Source organism: Equus caballus, chromosome 11, assembly GCF_041296265.1.
Source record: "Equus caballus isolate H_3958 breed thoroughbred chromosome 11, TB-T2T, whole genome shotgun sequence".
Classification (NCBI taxonomy): Eukaryota; Metazoa; Chordata; class Mammalia; order Perissodactyla; family Equidae; genus Equus; species Equus caballus.
Window position 1 is genome coordinate 58,172,847 of NC_091694.1, and position 25,896 is coordinate 58,198,742.

General features: G+C 44.5%; 1 protein-coding gene across 1 annotated transcript in view; it reads right to left on the reverse strand.

The window, feature by feature from the left end:
- Positions 1 to 25,896, reverse strand: part of PIGL (phosphatidylinositol glycan anchor biosynthesis class L) — an 84,205-nt gene that overhangs the window by 24,700 nt on the left and 33,609 nt on the right. The gene's annotated exons all lie outside the window — the stretch shown is intronic.

Below are 25,896 nucleotides of genomic sequence, written 5' to 3' on the forward strand. Positions count from 1 at the left end.
TTGTTCAGTAGCATGTTGTTTAGTCTCCACATTTTTGGCCCTTTCCCAGCTTTATTCTTGTAGTTGATTTCTAGTTTCACAGCATTATGATCAGAAAAGATGCTTGATATTATTTCAACCCTCTTGAACTTATTGATACTTGCTTTGTTTCCCAAGATATGGTCTATCCTTGAGAATGTTCCATGCGCGCTTGAGAAGAATGTGTAACCTGCTGTTTTTGGATGAAGTGTCCTACATATATCTATTAGGTCCATCTGATCTAATTTTTCATTTAATTCTATAATTTCCTTGTTGATTTTCTGTCTGGATGATGTGTCCATTGGTGTTAATGGGGTCTTGAGGTCCCCTACTATTATTGTATTGCTGTTGATGTCTCCTTTTGGTTTTATTAATAGTTTCTTTACGAATTTTGGTGCTCCTGTGTTAGGTGCGTATATATTTATAAGTGTTATTTCATCTTGGTGGAGCATCCCTTTTATCATTATATACTGCCCCTCTTTGTCTTTCTTTATCTGTTTTGCTTTGAAGTTACTTTGTCTGATATAAGTATGGCAACACCTGCTTTCTTTTGTTCATTATTAGCTTGGAGTATTGTCTTCCATCCCTTCACTTTGAGTCTGTGTTTGTCTTTGGGGCTGAGGTGTGTTTCCTGGAGGCAGCATATTGTTGGATCTTGTTCTTTGATCCATCCTGCCACTCTGTGCCTTTTGATTGGAGAGTTCAATCCATTCACATTTAGAGTGATTATTGAAACGTGGGGGCCTACTGTTGCCATTTTATCACTTGTTTTCCGGTTCTTTTGTATTTTGTCCTGATGGAGAGCTGTTACTTTGTGTTATTGTCCTTCTGCTTATCTCCTTTGTTCTGGATTTTCTAACTCCTTTCCTCTTTTTGATTTTTCAGGCATGAGGTTCTTCCTGAGCATTTCTTGAAGAGGAGGTTTTCTGACAATGAACTCCCTTAACTTTTGTTTATCTGGGAAAGTTTTTATATCTCCATCGTATCTGAAGGATATTTTTGCTGGGTAGAGTATTCTTGGCTGCAGGTTTTTGTCCTTCAGAGTTTTGAATATTTCATTCCAATCTCTTCTAGCCTGTAAGGTCTCTCCTGAGAAATCTGCTGATAGCCTTATGGGGTTTCCTTTGTAAGTTATTTTCTTCTGCCTGGCTGCCCTTAGTATTTTCTCTTTGTCGTTGACTTTTGCTAGTTTCACTACTATATGCCTTGGGGTTGGTCTTCTTGCATTAATAAAGTTTGGAGATCTACTGTCTTCTGTCACATGAAGTTCCATCTCTCTTCCCAAGTCTGGAAAGTTCTCAGCTATTATTTCTTTGAACAGGCCTTCTGCCCCCTTCTCCTTCTCTTCTCCCTCTGTTATACCTATAATCCTTATGTTGCATCTCCTAATTGAGTCAGATAATTCTCGGAGAGTTTCTTCATTTATTTTTAGTCTTAGTTCTCTCCCCTCCTCTGTCTGCAGCATTTCTATATTCCTATCCTCCAAATTGCTAATTCTGTCCTCCATATTATCGACCCTACTGTTCAGAGAGTCCAGATTTTTCTTAATCTCCTCCATTGTGTTCTTCATCTTCAGTATTTCTAATTGGTTCTTCTTTATAGTGTCAAGCTCTTTTGTGACATAGCTCCTGAACTCATTGAGTTGTCTATCGGAATTCTCTTTTAACTCGTTGAGTTTTTTAATAATGGCAGTTTTGAAATCATCGTCGTTTAGGTTATAGATTTCATTGTCTTTGGGATTGTTTTCTGGGTGCTTATCATTTTCCTTCTGTTCTGGAGATTTAATATGTTTTTTCATACTGCTTGATGGTGTGGATTTGTGCCTCCGCATAGAGATAGAGTTTAGTCGCTGCTTCCACTTGTTGTGACTGGTGTGTGTGTGTGGGGGGGGCAGCTGTTTAGACTGCACCAACCAGGAACCCTGTCAGCTGTTACTGACTGGACCTGGACCCCTCCTCATAGTCACAGTGGTCCTGTGGGGTCCCTCATTGGTTGTGGGAGCTATCGCAAGGGGGCCTCAGGCTGCCAGTGCCTACTGTTGCAGCCCACCTAGATGCACTCCCTCCTTGTGGTCTGCAGCGGTGTTATGGGCTTTCCCAGCAGCCGGGAGCAGGATCACCTATAATCGCAGCTCTGTCCCTGACAGAGCCCACAAGATCACACTTGTCCACTATAGGTCCCAGAAGAGCTATGGGTATCTTCTGGAGTCTGTTGTTAACTCATCTAGCTGTGCTACTTTTGCCCCAGGGCCTTCCTGCCTTGCGATTGCCAGTCAGGACCTCTCCACTAGTGCTGTGTAGAGGCTTTTGCTGAGGCTGCTGTAGGAACCTGGAGTTCCCCCCTGGGCTACGTAGCCATTTCACTGGAGCTCCACTCTGCCCCACACCACTCTCACGGGATCTCTGGGAGCCCCTTGCCTCGTCTGGGACACAGCCAGAGTCTGTGGGCCTGGCAGTGGCTGGTAAGCTGCTGCCTTGTGGGGAATTCTGCTCTAGGGAGCTTCCTGGTGTTCCGAATGCTGGGTGGGACCTCCCTGCCAATGGTGAGCAGAGGCCCTCCCTGCCAGGGGAGTGCGGGACCCTGGAGCATCCCCCCGGGCCGCAGAGCCGGGTGCTGGAGCTCCACCCAGTCCCCAAGCACGTCCACGGGAAGTCCAGGCACCCCTGCACTGACCCGTGCAGGGCCGTAGACTGTGGGCCCAGCCGCAGCTGGCAGTCTGGTGCCGTGCCGGGGAATCCACCCGCCAGGAGCTTCCCTTTGTACTGGTTTCTGGGCAGGGCCTCCCTGCTAATGGCGAGCAGAGGCTTTCTCTGCAGGGGAGGGGGGTGCGGGACCCTGGAGCTTCCCCCTGGGCCACAGAACCGGGCACTGGAGCTCCACCCAGTCCCCAGGCATGTCCACGGGAAGTCCGGGCACCCCCTGCACTGACCCGTGCAGGGCCGGAGACTGTGTGCCCAGCAGCAGCTGGCGATCTGGAGCCGTGCCGGGGAATCTGCTCGCCAGGAGCTTCCCTTTGTTCTGGATTCTGGGCGGGGCCTCCCAGCTAATGGCGAGCAGAGGCTTTCCCTGCCGGGGGGTGGGTGCATGAACCCAGAGCCTCCCCCCGGGCCACAGAGCCGGGTGCTGGAGCTCCAACCCTGTCCCCAAGCATGTCCACGGGAAGTTTGGGCGCCCCCTGCACTGAAGACCGTGGGTCCAGCAGCAGCTGGCAGTCTGGTGCCGTGCCAGGGAATCCGCTCGCTGGGAGCTTTCTTTTGTTCTGGTTTCCAGGTGGGGCCTCCCTGCTAATGGCAAGCGGAGGCCTTCCCTGCCGGTGGGAGCAGGACCCTGGGGATTTCCCCTGGGCTTAGGTGTAATTGCAGGGGGCTTGGGTAGGGCTGTTGTCACCTGTTTCCTCTGTCGCTCCACTGGTGAGTGCACACTCCTGCCCTTGGTGTGTGGTGATGCTATGGGGGAGTCCACTGGAAGAGAGCCTCTTGCAGGAACTAGGCTGTCCAGGGGTCAGGGGTCGGGGGTCAGGGGTCGGAGAGTTTTCACCTATTTCTACCTCCTCCTGGGGGGAAGTGCGTCCGCCTTCCGATGTATAGCAGCATGAGTCTCTTAGGCATCTTGAGATGCTATCTGGATAGACTTTGTTAATCGGTAAATGTCCAATTAGTTGTAGTTTCGACGGGGGACAGACAAAGAAGACCACTCACTCTGCCATCTTGGTCCCCCACTCTCAGTTTTGATAATTTGCTAGGACTCACAGAACTCACTGAAAGCTATTATATGCACAGTTACAGTTTTTTATAGGGAAAGGACAGAGGTTAAAATCAGCCAAAGGAAGAGATGCACAGGGCAGAGTCCAGGAGGCTTCTAAAAGCAGAGGCTCTATTGTCTGCACCCTATGGAGTCAGGACACATTAATCTCCTGGCACTGATGTGTGACAATACGTATGGAGTATTGCCACCAGGGAAGCTCACCTGAACTTTGGTGTTCAGAGTTTTTATTGGGGCTCCATTACATACACATGATTGATTGACTGACTGATTGTCCATGTGGTTGATCTCAGCCTCCAGGTGGACTGATACTGCATGGCTCAAAGCTCCTATCCTAAGATCTGATGTGCCCCCGCCCCCCTCAAAACACAAAGATACTGCTATCAGGTATGACACAGATTACCTCCCAGAAGCCTAGGGCAAAGACCAGATCTCTCTTTAGCCAAGGCCAAATTCTGTGCTATGAACCTTCCTTGTATTTAGGAACCTTACTGAACTTTTCTAACAACTAGGGCCTGGACCACCCTAATTTGCACCTAATTAGATATAGTATTCTATTACTTTCTATTGTTTTGTATGTCTCCCTACCTAAAATCAAAATATGAGAATAGACCTGTGTCTCACTCTTCTATTTCTCATGTGGTACTTTGTACAATTCAAGTCAAAGAACAATTTATTTAAATAAATAACAACAATAAATAACCGAGCTTCCGCCATGTACAAGGCACTGTGTTAAGGAGCTTAATAAGCACTAGCTGGTTGATAGAAGTAATCTCTGTTTGGCTGAGCCACAGGCAGCTATACTAGCCTTTGTGGGTTGGAACATACAAATATGAGCTTTGGAAGATAGCAACTTTATAAAACACACGAGGGGCAACAAATGCATGAATTGTGTAGGAGAGAAGGGCATCCCAATGGGACAACCCCCACCCCCAAGTCAGGAAAATATAAAATTTGACATTAGGAAACTTTAAACAGATAAACGTAGAAAAGTGACTCCTTTCAGATCAACTGAGTTGTCCTTTGCCTAAAGTTCAAGACCAATCAACTCAAGGTTTGGGTCTAAGTAATAACTTTTGCAGAGTTCCTTTCTTCTCTGATAGATTAACAATTCCACCTTAGGCAAACATGCTGGCAGAATGTAAACAGGAGTGTTGCGAGTCAGCCATTGGACCCTTCCTTAAGAGACAGTTGGTGAACAACCTTTGCTCCATTTTTCTTAGTCCTGTCCCTCTTCTTGCTGGCTAGAGTTTGTACATGACAACTAGAATCAAAGTAGCCATCTCGGTCCATGAAGCAATCTTAGTATGAAAGCCAGACACAACAGAGTAACACAAATGGAGGAGCCCCGGCCTTGAGGACTTGTGAGTGGAGCCATCACATCAGCCCCAGACAGTGCGCATCGTCCTGTCACAGTTATTATTGGTTTTCTGTCATTTGCTGCATAACCAAATCCTGATTTACATACGCCATAATTTTGAAAGCCTCCATTTTATTATTTGAGTTGCTTCCAATTTTGGTTACTGTAATAAAGTTGTAATCAACATCCTTATACATAACTCTTTGTGTGCATTTCTCAATAGTTCCTTGGAATAAAATCATAGAAATGTAATTTCTGAGTCAAAGGTCAAGTGGAGAGAACATGTGTAGGTCTCTCCCTTAAGAATTGCGTTATGAACAGTAGATGGAAAGTGTGTTAACTCACAAGGAGTACAGCATCAAGGAAATTTTTTTAAAAAAGAGAGAGAGATACAGAAACTGAAATATAACAATGTGCACCTGAAATTTACACAATGTCATAAACCAATATGACCTCAATTAAAAAAAAAAAGGAGAGAGATTTGTGCATTTTATAGGCTGAAAGGAAAGACTAATAAGTATAACTCACATCATGAGCTCTGTTCTGGGGCTGTCCCAGTGGGGGAACGGTTAAGTTCGCATGCTCTGCTTCAGAAGCCAGGGGTTCCGATCCTGGGTGTGGATCTACGCACCACTTATCAAGCCATGCTGTGGCAGGCATCCCACATATAAAGTAGAAGAAGATGGGCATGGATGTTAGCTCAGGGCCAATCTTCCTCAGCAAAAAGAGGAGGATTGGTGGCAGATGTTAGCTAAGGGCTAATCTTCCTCAAAAAAAAAAAAAAAAAGAGCTTTGTTCTTCCTAAGAATCTCAGGTGCTTTTATACCTGCTTTCTTATCCTTATGAGCTCCCTGAAAAGTCCAGTTCATTTCCTTCCTTTTACAGTAGGAGAGACCTGGTTAGAAGAAAATTATTGAGTTACATGTGGAGTTTACAGGCAGTAAGGGGGCTGGCTGACTGGGAATATTACAGAATATATGTATTATCAAGACTCCAATTTCATCTTGTTAACCAACCCTTCTCCTTGGAAATCACATGGATGTAATTCAAAGCCAATATGAAAAGAGAAGTCAGGTCTCAAAGAGTAGTCAAGCTTTCCATTTAAAGAACACCCATACTCACCCTCCCTATCTGACGCAAATGCGAACCGTGCCAAATGTGAACCGTGCGATGGATTTGCTTCAGCCATAGATCAATATCTAAAGCAGTTCCTTTGCTGCTGTTTCTTTCTCCAAATTCAGATCTGTACAGGCCTACAGGGAATGGTAATAAAGTTATTGAACTTAGAGTTCCTAGAAACTTCCTTTAATTATTAGCAAGGTCCTTCATAGCTTTTATTGCAGTTTTAATGAGAGTATGGAAATCTCTCAGATGCTGATGTGCCTGGGTAAGTTTGCTAAGAGGTAAAGCCCAGTAACTCTTTCTGGCTGAAACACATGGATATGGTGGACTGAAACCAAGTTTCTGGCCAGGTTTTGCCCAAGTAAAGCAGAAGTGACAACTCTTGAAGAACTGAGGACGAGGAGACCAGGGATTGTGTCACGCAGAGGCTGAATCGTCCTTACTTTCTGGCCACCGATCCTTTCAGAGTTCCAGTCTATAGAGCCCTCTCAGCTCAGAAATGATCAAACTAAAGCCCTGAAACACCTGACAAGTCACACCTTATCCCGAGACTTTCTAATTTAGAGACCTGCAGTCTTTCCGCTCCTCCGCTCAGGACATCTCAAATCAATCAGCTGGCGTTTCCTGATAAGAAGCTAGCAATGGAGAACTGAGAATAAAAGTAAACTTCCAAAGACAGTCCCAAAGGAAGTCTGAGGACTATTTAAAACATTAAAAAGCATAAATCAGTAGCATTTCTATACACTAACAATGAACCAACAGAAAAAGAACTCAAGAACTCAATCCCATTCACAATCGCAATGAAAAGAATAAAATACCTTGGGATAAATTTAACCAAGGAAGTGAAAGATTTATACAATGAAAACTACAAGACTTTCTTGAAAGAAATTGATGACGACATAAAGAGATGGAAAGACATTCCATGCACATGGATTGGAAGAATAAACGTAGTTAAAATGTCCATACTACCTAAAGCAATCTACAGATTCAATGCTATCCCAATCAGAATCCCAAGGACATTCTTTACAGAAATTGAACAAAGAATCCTACAATTCATATGGGGCAACAAAAGACCCCAAATTGCTAAAGCAATGCTGAGTAAGAAAAACAAAGCTGGAGGCATCACAATCCCCGATTTCAAAACATACTACAAAGCTACAGTAATCAAAACAGCATGGTACTGGTACAAAAACAGGTCCACAGATCAATGGAACAGAATTGAAAGCCCAGAGATAAAACCACACATCTATGGACAGCTAATCTTTGACAAAGGAGCTGAGGGCCTATAATGGAGAAAAGAAAGTCTCTTCAACAAATGGTGCTGGGAAAACTGGACAGCCACATGTAAAAGAATGAAAATCGACCATTCTTTTTCACCATTCACAAAAATAAACTCAAAATTGATCAAAGACTTAAAGATTAGGCCTGAAACAATAAGACTTCTAGAAGAGAATATAGGCAGTACACTCTTTGACATCAGTTTCAAAAGAATCTTTTCGGACACTATAACTCCTCAGATGAGGGAAACAATAGAAAGAATAAACAAATGGGACTTTATCAGACTAAAGAGTTTCTTCAAAGCAAGGGAAAACAGGATTGAAACAAAAAAACAGCCCACTAATTGGGAAAAAATATTTACAAGCTACTTATCTGACAAAGAATTAATATCCATAATATACAAAGAACTCTCACAGCTTAACAACAAAAAAACAAACAACTGGATCAAAAAATGGGCAGAGGACATCAACAGACATTTCTCTAAAGAAGATATAAGTATGGCCAATAGACACATGAAAAGATGTTCATCATCGCTAATCATCAGGGAAATGTGAATCAAAACTACACTAAGATATCACCTTACACCCGTTAGATTGGCAAAAACATCCAAAACCAAGAGCGACAAATGTTGGAGAGGTTGTGGAGAAAAAGGAACCCTCATACATTGTTGGTGGGAATGCAAACTAGTGCAGCCACTATGGAAAACAGTATGGAGATTTCTCAAAAAGTTAAAAATAGAAATACCCTATGACCCACCTATCCCACTACTGGGTATCTATCCTAAGAACCTGAAATCAGAAATCCCAAGAATCCCATGCACCCCTATGTTCATCGCAGCATTATTTACAATAGCCAAGACGTGGAACCAACCTACATGCCCAGTAACTGACAACTGGATAAAGAAGATATGGTATATATACACAATGGAATACTACTCAGCCATAAAAAAGGACCAAATTGTTCCATTCGCATCAACATGGATGGACCTTGAGGGTATTATGTTAAGCGAAATAAGCCAGACAGAGAAAGACGAACTCTATATGACCCCACTTATAGGTGGAAGTTAACATATAGACATGGAGAACCGATCGGTGGTTACCAGGGAAAAGGGGGGGTGGGGGGAGGGCACAAAGGGTGAAGTGGTGTACCCACAACATTACTAACAATAATGTACAACTGAAATCTCATAAGGTCGTAATCTATCATAATCTTAATAAAAAAAAAAGTAAGCCTTATTGTAAACCAGAGTTAGAATATATGCATTAGTGTTGTTACAAACATTAAAACAATTTAAAAAAAAACATTAAAAAGGTCTATTAAAGATTGTTTAAGGAAAACAGGTATTTTACAAAGGAAGAAATGCAAACCGCCAACATATATAATTCTTATTCTTGAAAGAATCAAAGAAATGCAAAATTAAAGCACGACGTCTATGTGGAGAGGCCACAGGGAAAGGCATGCTGTTCATACCGTCAGTGTGAGGTTAAACTGCTACATCTCAATGAGAAGGCAGTTTGGCTGTATGCGATTATTCGTGTCCTTTGACCTTATCTTTCTAGAAATTTACTCTAAGGTAATAATCAGAGAAGCCTAAAAGTCAAAGTCAGCTCAGGCAGATGTCACTTTCACTGCAATTACAAGGGACAGAGGCCCGCAGTTCTGCTGTTCTGCCACCAGGGAGCAGTTTCTCTAGCTGTGGCTTATGAAAAATGCTAAAGATAACACAGAGTTTTGGGGCATGTTCAAAGTAAAAGCAGAGAAAGCATAGATACACCCAAGGTAAGGAATGTTAATGCAAAACAGAAAAAAACCTTCAAGTTACTCAACTTTAATTTTGCTTCTGACTTCTCAAAGAATGAGATTTGTATGAAAGAGGAATAGAGATATATTTAGAGGAACTGAATTTTGAAAACAAAATACGTCTGTGAGAGAACTTCTAAATAAAGAGCTCTGAATGTGTTCAAGTCTCCAGATAGCCAAGCCTAGGTTTCCCAGAAAACAGAGCCTAAGACGAAGACCTAAGCACCCGTACTTTACTGGCAGGTGTGAGCCCTGGGAGCAGGAGTGAGCGACAGAGGGACGGAGAGTCAACACAAGGATGCTTTATCGACTTGGCTCCACTTATGGGCACTGGCCGAGTGAGTCTACGGGATGGTCTGAAAAGTTGTATGAAAAGCATCTTAGAACTCTTAGTCCATCGGTCCCAGAGGAGAAAGAGGGAAGTATTTATCTCCATGAGGTATTAACTCTCCAATACTTTAGGGCTGAGCACACTTGGGAGACAGCACTTCTTGCTTTCTGCTCTAGAGCAATGGCAGAGAAACCCTAGACCAGAAAGCAAGAGGTGCAGAGTGGGCCTGAGGAGAGGAGCTGTCAGACCGCAGCAGCGTGACTCGGCTGCACAGCCATGGCTGGAAGGAGGGATCTGGAGTGGTGCCCGACACCCACAACCCAAGGCAGGGCTCTGAGAGAATGAAATCATTGCACGTTTAACCTGTCCAGACTAAGTACACACGAGGTGCCAAGTGAGGGGCTAAGGTTTAGGGACACAAACAGAAATACAAGTCATGGTCCCTTCCCTCAGGAAGCTTAAGGCCTGGTTGGGGTGAGGTTTGGGCTGTTGTGGGATGAGAAGGAATTCGCTGGGGAAAGGAGAGAGGGGCAGGGTAGGAATGCCAGGCTGGGGCGGCAGCATGGCACGGCCATGGCACTGCCGTCAGGCAGTTGTTGAAGCACGTGAAGCACTTCATGGATGTGATGGCACTGCATTTGGCTCTGAAGACCTCTGAGGAGAATGAGATTCGTATTTTAGAGGCTATCGAGCACAACAGAGGAAGCAGACTCTCGCCAATCTTTCAGTACGGTAACTCCAAGGCCTCACAATCCCTTCCCTGCGGCGCATGTAGCAAACACAGTGTTAATACTGCTGGAAAATACCCCAAACTTAGCCCTGCCCTGGACCTTCGTGTTCAGTAAACAAGCTGGGCCTCTCAGCCTGTGAGGGTTCATAAAAATAACGTTTGTTTTCCTACTGGCTGAATAGCCTCAAACTCTGACCTTTTCTACACATTCTAATGACTCACCCTGGCCGGCACTCTTTAGAACCATGTCAGGAGAGTCATGGAAATGCTTTGTGAAAAACCTTCTGTGGGGTGTCCGTCCCTTCAGTCACAAGGCCCTGGCAAGGAAAGCCCCCCTTCCTCACCCCACGCCGGGAAAGCCCAAGGGCCCGGGTCTTCCCTCCTCCAGACCTAGCCTGCAGGCAGAGGCTGGCTACACAGAGTCTGCTGCTGGAACTCCACCAGGGTTGGGTAATAGCTTATCTCTCTGAAAACCGAGTCCCACTTTTGCACACTGCACTCTGAACTTTAATACAGACAGAGACGGCTCGCACACCCTTATTTGGTCTTGTGGCTTGTACGGCCCGAGCTGGAAGGTTCAGCCCGCCCCTCCCCCCCCACCTCCAGCACATTTCTAAACTCGATTACTTCCTTTGTCATCCAAAGCAGGCAAAGGTCATTTGAGTTCAGCCTAATATTGAGGCCAGCCGAGAGCATGGAAGATTACCTGGGACTTGTGCAATCCCAGCGGGCCTCAGACGGCTAACACCGCTGCCCAACAGGCCACTCCCGGAGGTCTCACGGTCTTGAGGCTGAGCTGCAATGTGGCTGCTGAAGTGCAGTAGAAACCACAAGAGTGCAAAGGAAGCGGATCTAAGCCGAAGAAAGGCTGGCGATGCGACATGCTAAAGCAGGGCCAGGCAGCTTCTGGGGGGGGTCTCTGGTTCATCAATAACTAGCCTCAGATAAACAGAGAGGAAAAGAAACACAGGAGAAAAATCAGAAGAAGAAAGGAAAAGACAGAAAAAGAAAAAGGACTGAAAAAAGAGGTATATAAAAATAGATGCATTTTTATTCAGGATCTGCTCTGCTAAGGGCCCCATCCTCAAGCAGTTTGGGAGCCTGGACAAAGACCAGTGGAGGCAGGAGACCCTTGTCCACAAAAGGCTTAAAGCCCCAACCCTAACACAAAAATGGACTTTTCCTTTCTCACGGGACAAAAAAGAGACTTGCCAATCCTGACTGTGAAGTGTCATATTGAAATAAGTTACGCCCGTGCCCATGCTCACCTTTCTCTGAAAGATGCATTTCCTATTACTCCAAAAACACAGTATGTAAAGCTTGTGAACTTCTGTGAGAAATCTTTTTCCAGATTTGCCAATTTGCTGTCTAACGTGGCTACTGGAAAACAGAAAAGAACTTGTTTACTGACCTCACTTCAAAGAGGTCTAGAGCTCTGCTCCCCCAGCCCCGCAAACAGCAGGGTGGTGGGAACGGGTTTGCAAGTATTCTTGAGACATATGAAGACACAGAAAGAATCCCCTAACCATTAGGCTGTGTGCTATTATTTTGAATAGAGAAGAAAGGGGCAGTAGCATAATCTTATGACTGGTCTAAATCTTCCGGTGCCTGAAATTTCTGCTTCACTGCTTTTCTTAAAAGAACCAAAATTAGGCTTACCTCAGAGAGGGGGTTCACCCCTGTTTTTGGCAAGCACTTGAAAACTGCCATGTCAAGAAACAAGACATGACAGAAAACCAGAAAGCAGGGGCCTTGAATCCTTCTGGGCCACCCAGGGCTTTGCTCACAATGAGCACCCACCGGAATCCTGAAGAAGGTGACCAGGGAACTCTGGGAAAGCTTTAAAGTGGAAATGGTACTTTACTATTTAGGTTCCACTGAGCTACAAGCACTGTGAGATAATATAACGGAGGCAAGTGGGCAGAAGGATCAGACAAGCGTTCAAATAAGAAAATCCATGACAAAAATGTACTATAAGAAAAGTCAAATAAATTGCTATGGGGGTTCAGAGAAGGAAAATATAAGGTTCTATGGTGTGGATTAAAAACAGCCTCATGAAGGCAGAGGCATCTGTGCTGGATTAGGGTGACTAGGCCTCCTGACAGGGAGCCAGACTTCCAGCTAGAGGAAAACGGCCTGAGCTAAGGTGTGCAGGGGTGAATCACAGCTGTGATCGGAGAAGAGGAAGTTCAGTTTAGCTAGGGTATAGCAGAGCTGTCACTTTATGGAAGACTCCGATACAGTGAGTAGGGAGGGAGAGGTTTCCACAGGGGATTGGCCAGATCAGGAATGCTTTAGGACATTAACCTGGAAACAGTCTGAGGAATAAATTGAGGGAGTCGAGGATGGTTAGGCAGCTACAGGATTGCAGTCCAAAGGAAGGGCCATGGGAATGGAAGAGCAAGGAGCCAACAGCTTTTACTGAAGGAGACTCTGCCAGATTTAGCAGCTAATTGGATGGTACAAACAAGGAAGAAAATGTCATCAATGATGACTCCAGTATGAAACATGAGGGACTCCCATTTTAGAAACACTGCAGCTCTTTAAAGTCAAATGCTGTCACTTTACTTAGTGATCACTTGGTATAACAATCTGAGATGCTGGAATGGGCACTGAAATCAGTGTACTCAGTTACAAAGAACTTATCCAAATGATGCTTACTTTTTTTGGTTTGTTTTAAGATCATCAAAATTAAAATAGCACATTAAAAAAAAATTCTCATAATGAAGTTGTGGCCACGGAGAAACTATCTAAGGATTGCCTCAAGAGTGCAAGAACCCTAGCTTGAAAACGCTTGAGTAGGCACAGGGCAGGACAGACAGGACGAAGATGAGACAGTGCAGTAAAACGGAAGTTGGGACAGAGGTCAAAGGAGAGAGCAGAACAGTCAACAGGAACAACGTTGCCGAGAGGTTGAGGAAGAGGAGTCCTGAGAAAAGGCCGTTGGATTTTCCCCTTTGAGAAACCATTCGTGGCCTCTGAAAGCAGTGTTAGTGAAGTAGGGTAGACAGAAGTTAAATTACAAAAATAGAAGTCAGTGGGTGGTGAGAAAGTGGCACCAATAAGTGATTTCAAGAAGTTTGAGAGTGATAAGAAAGTGCGACAGCCTAAAGGAATGGCAGTTTGGGGAAGAGTGTTTTACAATTTTGAGGATGTGTGAAGATTGAGGCAAAGAAGTCAGTAGAGTAGAGCTGATAAAGAATAAAGCCACCTGAGAGGGCAAAACAACAGAGACAGGACAAAAGGACAGACATATGGGTGATTTGTGGCTGTAAAAGAGGGACACACCAAGTAGGGAGCAAGGGCTACTGGTTTCATCTGGGTTCACTGTTCATACTTCATCAGGGTACTGTGAGGATTAAATGAGATAACACTTGGAAAACACTTAGAATAAAGTTTAGCCTGTGCTAAGTGTCCAATAAATGTTTGTTACTGAGCTGATTCTTGATTGGCAGGTAATTCAGTGTTGAGGAATGAAATGGGCCCAAAGAAGTGGTCAGTCGACTGGAGACCATCCCGTGTGATTAGATCACAAAGGTGAAGGTGAAGAGAGCCAGGCTGTGACGGGCCTTGAATACTCAGCTAGAGTGACTGCACTATTGGCAGGCACAACAGGGGCCTTAAAAGGCTCTGGAGGACTCGGCCTGTGTTTTAGGAAGGCACACTCTGAGGCAGGCTAAATGAGAGAAAAGTCTCTACAGAGGTCTAGATAGGAGGTGATGAGGGCCTGAATTGAGATGGTGGGAATAAAAAGATGGAGATAAATATGAGACATGATGTTAGACTGTACACGATGGAACGTCTGAGTAGAGGAGGAAAGCTGAGAGGACCCGAGGTTCCCGCCACAGCATCTTCGGGGAGGATGGCTGTGCCAGCAGCACAGATGTGAGAACCAAGGCTGCCCAGAAGAGGGGTGAAGAGAGGACTTTGAAAAAGATCTACAAAGAAAGGGCTAGTGAGGGGAGGAGCCAGCAAGGAGACTGAGGAGGCAGTGGGATGTCGCCTGTCCGACTTGCTCTGGATAGTACACAAACATTTACCGAACACCGCCAGCGCGCCAAGGACCAGGCTAGGTGCTGGGAACTGAGCTAGATGAGTACATGGCCTGACAGTTTATAAAAGCAGCTTCCATGAGCAATGTCCTGGTGGCCATCCAAGTTCACGATGAGGCCCATGCAGAATGTATTCCCTCCCTAGGAAGAATTCTAGCAGCTATGAGGAGGGCAGGACAGAGCCCATGGTGAATTTAATGGCTGGCCCGAGAGCAACTCAACTACTGAGGATCTCTGAAGTGTCAAGAATGACCTGTACAGGCATCCTGACACAACCCTGACAGAGCAGGAGGTGAACTATGAGATTAAGCTTTAAGCTAGATCAACAGATTCTGATGGAAATGAAGTGGGATCCCTATACTAATTCAACAGTATTAATAATCACTAACTCTGCAATACTTCAATAAGAGCTTTTGTATAATCGGTGATTTAAAATTTTTACAAAATCTTTTCCCTATTCAATTGCTGAATACAGATTAATATCTCTTCTAAGAGTGGTAAGTCTTGAATGAGAGATTTTGCTCCTCACAGATATCTTTTGAAGCAGGCATTATTTACGATTCCTTGCTGCTGGCCCATGATAGAGCTGAGTCCTATGACCGGCTTGGACAACTTGCTCAGCTTCCTGCAAAGTGCAAACATCAGGATATCTGCAGAAGCTGCATTTTGCATTGACCCTTTCACCAACTTAATGAGCACTCTGGATTCCCTTAATAAGAGTAGTTCTTACTAAGAGTGGTAGTTTGAGGAAGAATACCTTCCTCCTAAATGGTACTGCTGATTCATGAACCAGAGAATGTAAGAGTTAGAAGGGACTTTAGCAACCATCTAGGTAAGCCCATTAGCTTGAGAAAGCACCAGTGTAGGATTCTTTTTTGAAATCAGTGCTGACTTAATATGTTTTGGAGGTAAAATTGTTGGTTCCATTTTCAAGGAATGGGTATTTAGGCTACATAGAAATAGATATTTTTCTTAATAGTATCAACTATCTGGTGAAACAAAACCTAGACCGATTATCACCTCCATTCAGCATTCCATGGTGCCACCTCTTTCCCAAAACTTGGGCTTTCTAAAGTTGTAAAGAACAACAATATGAATTCTTTCTATCTCCTTCTTGCACTCTCTGAGACCCTGGTAATTGGCGGCATGGAGGAGTCTAAGTCAAGGGACCCTCGGTCACTCCCCACACACCCAGAACAAGGGAGGCCTTTCAGGAGACAGTGAGCAGGCAAGGCTGAGGGAAATTTGGGGTATGTGACATTTTCTGGTAACACCTACCTGCAGGCGGTCAGATGGCTTCTGAAGGGCAAATTCTTTTTGAAAAGCAGTGGTGTTCAGATCAGGCCAGTCAACTACTATGACGAGTTACAGTCCTGGCCCACTGATCAACCCCATCTCAGCAGCGCCCCCATGGACACGTGTCCTTCCCTCCTTCCATTCTCTGGGCAATATCAGAATTCCTGAGGATGAGTGTCCAAAGGTTTTCATTGCTCTAGTTCACCTGTGGCTTGCTCACTTACCATACAGAAGAGGTAACAAGGGGCACCACCACCAGGGTAGCCGAGCACCAGCTCTTTCTTCTGCACTAGACCTGGGCCTTCTTTCCCTCTTGTATTGAAAATTCTATCATGGATCCCTTCTTTCTTCCCCCTTCTCCTCCAGCCAATTTTTAAAAAACTCACCAATATCACTATCCAAATCCTTCTACAATTAATATTTCTTAGACATAGGCAAAGAACGAGGCATTAAATACTGCAGCAGAAAATATATGCATCTACCAGGCTAGGGATTTACAAGGAAAATATACAATAAAGAATTCAAATCACTTCAAGATCATTCCCAACTGGGTTGATTCTATTTGGTGTGGTTACTTGAAAGTATAAACAAGGACACATTTGCAGTGCTGGCCAGGACAGAGTCTTAGTTACTATAAACATTCTTTCTGGCATTGTAGATAGCAATATACATGTTCTCAGAGATGGGATGGTATTCATTTATTAACAGCCTCTGGTACCTAGGCTCTGAAATAGAAAAGCAGTTGATGTTCTTTCAGAGCAATTAAAAAATACTTAGACATTTCTTAGGCAAGGTGGAATGCTCCTAGAATTAGCATCTAAAATGTGTCAAAATTTAGCTTGTAGGGGCCGGTCCTGCGGCCGAGTGGTTAAGTTCGCACATTCTGCTTTGGCGGCTCAGAGTTTTGCTGGTTTGAATCCTGGGCACGGACATGGCACCGCTCATCAGGCCATGCTGAGGCGGCGTCCCACATGCCACAACTAGAAGGACCTACAACTACAATATACAACTATGTACTGGGTAGCTTATGGGGAGAAGAACAAGAAAAAAATTTAGCTTGTAAAAATGAGTTCAAAATGAACTACTGTTTTGCAGCAATGTTTTCCAACTGCACTCCACAAATCCCTAAAAGTCTGTGGCTAAATTGTCAGGGGTCCAAGAGTTATTAGCAAAATGTATTTGTACTTAGATAACAATCCAAAAAATTTTATGATTATTTCATTGACAAGAAAGTGGATACATTTATGTGATTTTAGTGCTTGTATTCACACGTGTGAGAACACATGAACAGAAAATTAAATTAGGAAGAAAAAAAAAGATTCATACATCTCTCAAGGTGAACAAACTCTGCTCCACAGTATTGTGGGTTGAAAACCCGCCCATGTACTCTAGGCTGTAAAGACTATTCTATCTGTGGCAACTCTCTCCTTCCCGGGCCTTATGGGACCATTAGTTCCTCGTGTGCGGGGTTAACATGGACCCAGGCAGGCACAATTTGGTGAGACCCAACCCAGGAGCAGGTGGGGCCTAGAATTACCAATGTGAAGGCATATTTTAGACTCAGTATCCAAAGGGCTCGTGCTGAATCTTAAGCATCTGTGTACACATCAAGCTCCAGTGTCTCCCTCAACAACTCCTGTGGTTTTCTAGGTCCATGTGCTGGGCTCTGCCTTGATTTGCTTGTCTGTTTTTCTACTGAGAGTGGAGCAGCCCACTCATCAGGACCTCACCAGGGTCTAGTGAGATCACATGTTGCTGCCTACTGACTTGTCCCAGTTTCCTGTCCTAGATGCTGGCTGTGGTCTAGCTCAAAACAAGAAGGTCAACTCAGAATCACCACAGGGCCACTTGCCTGACTTTGACCATCTCCATTAGCTAGAAACACTTGCTGCAGTGTCTCACCTACCACATTGGGCCTCCTTGTAAATAGATATCAGTTCAGTTCAAACCTGCATTCACCCCATCATCAGGCTCCTATAATCTGATGGCTGACTTGTTGGCCTGTGCTGCTGAGGTCCCTGCACCTCTGGTAGACATATCTGTCGGATATGACAATCTAGAGGGGAGAGAGGTGCAATGGAGACCAAATTTAGGCGTACCTCCTAGGAATAAATTAATAAAATTTATAGAAAATCCTCCTTTGGGAAGAGTAGTAAAATAAAACAGAAATGTAAATGAAAATTTAAAAGTTAGAGATATATGAGAACGTGTCAAAAGATAATGCTGAGCTTGAGATTGTCCTAAATGGGTTTCATTGGTCTCTTAGACAAAAGATTTCTTTATTATATGCATCCATCTGGAAGGCACAGTCCTTTGATGCTAACAAGCCTAATCTTACGACTTACAGGGAGGCCCTAAACACTGACAGAAATAGCATTTAAAACGTGTCAAGGGGCTGGCCCAGGGCATAATGGTTCAATTCATGTGCTCTGCTTTGGCGGCCCAGGGTTCGCAGGTTTGGATCCTGGGCACAGACCTACACACTGCTCATCAAGCCATGCTATGGCACCATACCACATAAAAATTAGAGGAAGACTGACATAGATGTTAGCTCAGCAACACTCTTCCTCAAGCAAAAAGGGGAAGGGGCCGGCCTGGTGGCGCAGTGGTTAAGTTCGCACATTCCGCTTCTCAGCAGCCTGGGGTTCGCCGGTTTGGATCCCGGGTGTGGACATGGCACTGCTTGGCATGCCATGCTGTGGTAGGTGTCCCACACATAAAGCAGAGGAAGATGGGCACGGATGTTAGCTCAGAGCCAGGCTTCCTCAGCAAAAAGAGGAGGACTGGCAGTAGTTAGCTCAGGGCTAATCTTGCTCAAAAAAAAAAAGGGGAAGGTTGGTAACAGATGTTATCTCAGGGCCAATCTTCCTCACCAAAAAAGAATAATAATAATTAAATAAACAAAGCTTAAAAAATAAAACAAAACGTGTCAAAATCTAGCTGGTAAAAACAAGTTTAAAGTGAACTGTTGGGGCCGGCCCAGTGGCGCAGCAGTGAAGTTTGCACATTCCGCTTCTCGGCGGCCTGGGATTCCCCGGTTCAGATCCTGGGTGCGGACATGGCACCACTTGGCAAAAGCCATGCTGTGGTAGGCATCCCACGTATAAAGTAGAGGAAGATGGGCATGGATGTTAGCTCAGGGCCAGTCTTCCTCAGCAAAAAGAGGAGGATTGGCAGTACTTAGCTCAGGGCTAATCTTCCCCCCTAAAAAAGAAAAAAAGTGAACTGTTGCTCTGCGGCAAGGTTTTCCAGCTGAGGTCTTCAAGAGGACTCTAGCTTTCCTCTTTTCTTGGCCTCACGTCTGAACTGCTTGTCCTGACCCATTTCTTACACCATGTTCTAACCTCCTCACATCTGGCCTCATTCTTGATCTCCCATTTCTGGCCTTGCCCTGACTTTCATACTTGACTCCTGACTCTCTCTTTCTGGCAATAACCTTGGTTCTCAACTGAGGAGGACTTGGGTTCTTTATTTGTGACAGGCTGCTTTGGAACACTTTAGGTAAACACTTTTCCTGATTAAGCCCAGCCTAGAAGCCCTGATGACCTAGGGCTTTGATCCATGCCCAGTGAGTACCAAGGTCATTGATGGAGGCCATCACTCTGCTACTGAGAATATGAGCCTCTTCACTAGCGGGGGAACCTAGAGACACTGCCGTCACCCAGAAACCCTGGTCACGGTTCTGACACCTTTGTCCCAACAAGTTTCCAATGGCTCAGTTTAGCAGTATGGTAAGGGGGTAAATTCAGACCTTCAAAAAATATTTTTTTCCCCTTTAGGCAGAGTGACATTTTTGGTGCCCAGTCTGACAGGGATGGTGGAAAGATGAGGCTTTTAGTGGAGGTGATGTATATACTTAGTCACTAAATCCACACATCTGGGAGCCCTTCTGGCCTCCCCTCTGCCTTATCTTGGACAGCCAGTTGGTCACCAAGTCCCAGAAATGCCACCTCTGCAACAGCACAAGAAAGCATCTCTTTTTCTCTGTCTCCTCTGCCACTGCTGTATCTCTGACTGTCATATTTTTCACCTGCTTATGCTAACTGGTCCCAAATCTGGACCCCTTCCTCCAGGCTGCTCTCTATAATGTTGTCAGAGAGAGCTTTCTAAAATGCAAATCAGACTAAGTCATTGCCCAGTTTAATATATTTCAAAGCTTATTATAGTTTTAAGGACTTTTTGAAATTTCTTAACCTTAACCTAACACATAATCTTTGAGATCTGCATCTACCTAGCTACCACACTTCATCTTCTATCACATTCCCTCAGGCATGTCGTACTCCATCTATCTGGAAGAACACACTGTGTATGGAATGAATGTGGCTAATTCCTAATTGTCCTTCAAGACTCAGATCACAGGTGTCCTGCCTAAGGAATCTTTCCTGACTCTTGCATCAGAGTCCATGGCACCCTTTGGGGGCTAGCCTTTGGATCAGCCCTTCTGTGCTGCCCTCACATCATTAGTTGGTTTGTTGGCCTTCTCTATCAGACTGTAAGCACCCTGAGGGCAAGAAGTTGACTTTCATTTTGTATTCCTAGGACCTAGCATTTGAAATATAGGATATGTTCAAAAAGTGAATGCTAAATGAAGGCTAAATTAATAAACAAATTTCAGAATTAATAAACAAACAAACTGAAACCCAAGAGCCTCTCATGAGCTCTTGAGACCTCGTTTCCTCCAGACTTCCATGTGAATCTTGACTGGACTAGTGTTTTGTAAGTAGCCCCACTCACAAGTACAGAACGTGCATCAAACACCTAGAACATAGGCTTAGGGAGAGTACAGAAAATGTGAAAAGGACTTGAGATAAAACCTGTGGCATTTAAGGACCAGGAAGATGAAACAGAGTGGCTGAAGATGACTGACACAAAGTGGTCAGGGAAGTAAGGGGGTAGGCAGACAGTTAGGTCTGAATACTGTTAGTGAAGCCAAAAGTAGTTTCCAGAGGTGGGCGGAGTGATCAACATTCACCAAAGCTGCTGAGAGGGCAAATAAGATTGGGACTGAAAAGTACCCCAGGGGCTGGCCTGGTGGCATAGCAGTTAAGTTTGCATGCTCTGCTTCGGCAGCCTAGGGTTTGCTGGTTCGGATCCCGGGCGCAGACTTACACACTACCTATCAAGCCATGTTGTAGCAGGTGTCCGACACATAAAGTAGAGGAAGATGGGTATGGATGTTAGATCAGGGCCAATCTTCCTCAGCAAAAAGAGGAGGATTGGTGGCAGATGTTAGCTCAGGGCTAATCTTCCTAAAAAAAAAAAAAGTATCCCACTGATTTCACAATTAGGAAATCACCAGTGACACTGACAATGAGGAGTTTCAATGACAGAAGGAACAGGGATGATGGTGAACCGGATTTTACTGCATTGGGAAATGAATAAAAGATGAGGATGTGCAGATGGTGAGTATAACTAACACTTGATTATGAAGGAAGAGAGAGAAGTAGGGCAGTAATGGGATGGGGGAGAGTGCAGTGGAGTTTTTTTTGTTTATTTGTTTGAATGATGAGAGAATCTCGAACAAACAGATATGGAAAGAAGCCAAAACAATGAAATAAGAACAGATAGAGGCAAATGAAAATTTCCACTAAAGCATGTTATGGGTAACAAATTATGTGGCATAGGTCAGGATTACTGACGAAATGTCAGTAATGAGGCTGTCAATAACATGTCTAGGTGCAGTCTCGGCAGCTAGTTCTAGGCAAAAGATTGTTGGTAAGTATCTTCTCTAAATTCTGGAATTTGTTTCATAGGTAAGGTAATGGAGTAAGCAGCAATTTGATATTCATAACCTGTTTCAGCCTAGGGATAAAAGACAGGAGGAGAAAAGCTGACTCACAGTAGGGAAGCAGTGAAATCGACTTTCACAAATGAGATGAGAGGGAACGGCATTTGGGGTTAGAGTTGCCAACACTGGATGCCAGCTAAAATTTGAATTACAGATAAACAATGAATAATATTTCACTATAATTTGTCCCATGTGATATTTGGGACATATTTACATTAAAAAACTATGTTTATCTAAAATTGAAATTTAACTGGGCCTCTTGTACTTTACCTGGCAAGCCTGTGTAGGGTACGTATCTTTCTGCAGGCAATTATTCTATTTATTGAATCACAAAATGTTAATTGTGAAAAAACCCTTAGACCCTTATTTTATTAAGAGAAGAACATGGATCAGAGCATGGGTATGCCTGCCTACTGTCACCTTGCTAGTTAGGAGGTGGAGCTGGGGTCAGATGATACAGCCCCCCAGGCTGTCACAGAAGAGAAATTCCCAATTCTATTTCTAAATCTAGCTCCAGGAGACATCATGAAATTCTCTAAAATGTGTTATAATCAAACTATTTTTCATATACTTTATTTAAAAGGAATATGATATATATTCTATGACTTCTTCAGGAGCTATTGAAGAAAAGGTGTGCTGTTAAATTGAGCAATCACATAACATATCCCAATTACAAAAAGGTTGAGAAATAAGTTTCCACCGGATGGCAGTCCAAGGGAGAGGTTATGTCTACTTTTTTTTTGGTGAGGAAGATTGGCCCTGGACTGACATCTGCACCAATCTTCCTCTATTTTGTATGTGGGATGCTGCCACAGCATGGCTTGATGAGTGGTGTGTAGGTCCATACGTGGGATCCGAACCTACAAACCCCAGGCTGCCGAAGTGGAGTGTGCAAACTTAACCACGCCACCAGATTGGCCCCGTATGTCTACTTGTTTTTATTGGTAATAGCTAGCATGTTTGCAGGTGGGTGACTGATAATCATCTAATGAAACAATGCCACAAAAATTCATTTCAGCTCTGTCCAATAATTTGAAAGTAACTGTGGGATCAGAGGATCAGTCCAGGAGAACAACACAGGCAGAATGATGAACACTATAGTAGGGATTAAATATGTTGTTGTGGGAAGATGGAGAGTGATGGCAAGGCTGGCATCTGCTTATAATTTTTTTCCACATATTGCTATTAGTTTATTATTTATTTTTATTGAAGTATAATTGGCATACATGATTATAATCTTAAGAGTATAGGGGCCGGCCCTGTGGCCAAGTGGTTGGGTTCATGCCCTCCACTTTGGCAGCCCAGGGTTTCGCCGGTTTGGATCCTGGGTGCGGACATGGCATGGCTCATCAGGCCACGCTGGGGCAGCGTCCCATATGTCACAACTGGAAGGACCCACAACTAAAAATGTACAACTATGTACCGGGGGGCTTTGGGGAGAAAAAGGAAAAAAAAAAAATAGTGCTGAGGAAGACTGTCAGGACACGGATTCAGCTCTGTGACTTTGTAAAGACTCATGAATGAAATGCAAGATTATGAAGATAATCTTGGTTGAGTACTTTAGAGATGCAGTGACTCATTTTGAAAACAAATTCTTGGCTTACTCGGCCTAACCAGATAGCTCAGGGGCCTGGATGAGCAAAGTAAATGCTGTGGCAATGCTCAGAACACCCCTCCCCTCCATAGCCCACTCTCACCTGATCTCAACTCCCTAGATTTTATCTCCTAGCTCTGCCCCTCCAGCTCTTCCTGACTCCTTGGAGCACTAGGAGCTTGGATTCCTGCCTGTTTCTTGCTCTGTGAGTGCCTCTGGCGCAGGCATCAGAAAGCCTGACTTCTGCTCCTAAAGAATGCTATACCAGCCCTACCTGGAGGCTGAGGGATTAAAAATGCCCACATTGTCATCTAACGCTCCCTTGTTGTAGCTACACTCTACAGGTACTTCTTCAGGTGGCTTACTAGGAGTAGTGAGAGACATTTTGATTCTTCTTCAGTTCAGCCAGAACCAATGAAAGATGTGTCTCTATGCCTTACCTTATAGATGAAAGCCTTTCCTTGGAAAAATCGTGATTTCCAAAGTTAAGGAAGACACTGGACTGGAGAGTGAGAAGGAGAAGGGGATGACAGAGAAGAAGTAAGTCTGCACCATTGCTTTGTGAAAAAAGAACTTCACTCTCACCTGTTAGGCAGGAGGACGCTGAGATGGGGTGAGGACCCCTATCCAAGAAGACACATCTAAAGACCAAGAATCAAGAACTGCTAGTTGCTTCTGTGGTCTTATAAGAAGTAATTGAGGTCAGAGCTAAGGCTATATTGTCTTGTACACTGAGTAGGGGGATGGCATACTTTGGGCTACATACAGGGGTTTCCCCCAAGAACGCCAAACGACTAGAGATTCCAATAACTTCATCTTCACTCTCACAGTCCTTTCTGTCCTTGCTTTCCTATCAGAGAGCTTGCCCCTATGCCTGTACTCCTAAGTAAAAAAGCAAATAATCCCACCCTCCCGGCCTACCTGACCCAAGCTTGTCCACTTAATTCTCTCATGCAGGAATTTGGAGTTGCAACTCAGGGACTCCAGCTCGGAGGCTCTCAAACATTATTGTACCTTAGAAGCACCTGGGGAGTGTGTAAGAAATGCAGATTCCTCATCCCTCACCCCATTAGATTGAAGAGGATTACAGTAGAGTTTAGGTCCCTGTGTTTTAACAAATACCCCAGGTAAATGGCTTGCAAGAGAGAGAAAGCTTCATTTCACACCACTGTCTCACACTATGCCTGGACTGCCACTCTCCCAGTATCCACACCATGTGGTGTGGGGCCTCTGATACTTTTGGGTTTTCTGTCCGTGCTCTTCTGCTGCTTCTCCGCCAGCCTAGCTTTTACTGCTTCATGACTCAGCTCAGGTCATATAGAACAGTCATCATCTTCAGGAAGACCTGCCCCAAATCCCAGGTTAGGCAAAGTCTCTCTCCTTTGAGATCTTTCTCTGCACTTCCCCTCGTGCTCTAGGGCTGCTCTTACCACGGCATGATGAAAATATATGCCTTCCTCTCCTCACTAGCCCGGGAGCTCCTTGAGGGGTGAGTCTGTTTTGGTTACCAATCTGGCGCCTGCTCTCGGCACAGGGCTGCTGTAGAGTTGGGCAAAGCAGAACCTGTGTCCACCAGTAGAGCCTGGGACACCTTCTTGACTACGGCTAGTCTTGCACAAGCCTTCTAGTGACCCAGGTTGCACCCCCTGGGTGGCTCTCACTGAAGATACTGAGTCTGAACTTGGTGGTCAGAGAAAGACTAACATGCAAATTAGAAACCACAAATTCAGGTTCATTCCTAAGACCGAAAGGCCAAAGAACTACTGCCACATGACTAGTTCCAAAAATAGTTCAAAGATCTAGGACATTCATGAACTTAGTTCCTACCACCCTCTTAAAAAAAAAAAGAAAGAAAGAAAAGAAGAAAGGAAGGGACTAATATTCATTGAATGGCTAGACTTGCCGGTCACTACACGAGGCACTTTCAGTTCTTGATTTAGTTAACCTAACAGAACCATGAGGGAGTACCACCCCCGATTTGTAGTTACAAAGCCATGAATTCCAACACATAGCAGTTAGTTGCCCAACACTCCTTGGCACAATAAATGAAGTAATGGAAGATCCTCAGGTCTTATCCTGGAGATGAACAATGTCATGTAGAACAGCACTGAGAGTTTTCTGGAAAGAGACATACAGCCAGACTCTAAGTAAACCACCTGGAGACTCTTTATCTGGTGTATTTTCCAGATATGCCTAATCACTTCTCTTCAGGACAAGAAGAGCCCGCTCTGAGTGAAGGGTCCTCCAGTTCCCATTTCTCAGGGTGTGTACCGAGGAGAAGGTGCCCAAGGTGGGATGATTCCAACAGGACTGTCAGGACTTTTGTTCTTCCTAAAGTGTAGGGTCTGTGATTTTCTTCAGGGGAGAAATCCTGAGATCCCAAGCCCAGAAAATCTCCTTTACTTGCTTGGCTTGTTGAGCCCCGGATGTTTCTAAGAATGTTTTCTTTATTCTTGATCCTGTTTAGCTCATGGGGACTAAAACACAACTGTGGGCAGTCTAGAACACCTGCAAAGTCACCTCATTAACATCTGAGGGATCCTCCAGCCCTAAATCACATCCAAATCACCTCATGCCCAGAGGAACTTGCTCACTACATGCCCTTCTGCATCACCCCTGGCCCATTTATGAATATGATCTAATTAGCACCCTTAAGGTAACCCTTAGTAGTCTTACCACACACCCCTAAGGTAAGGCTGTTCCCTTTATTCCTAGGTGTTCTCCAAAATTCCCTCTCTCTTACCTCATAATGACACAGTGTCACT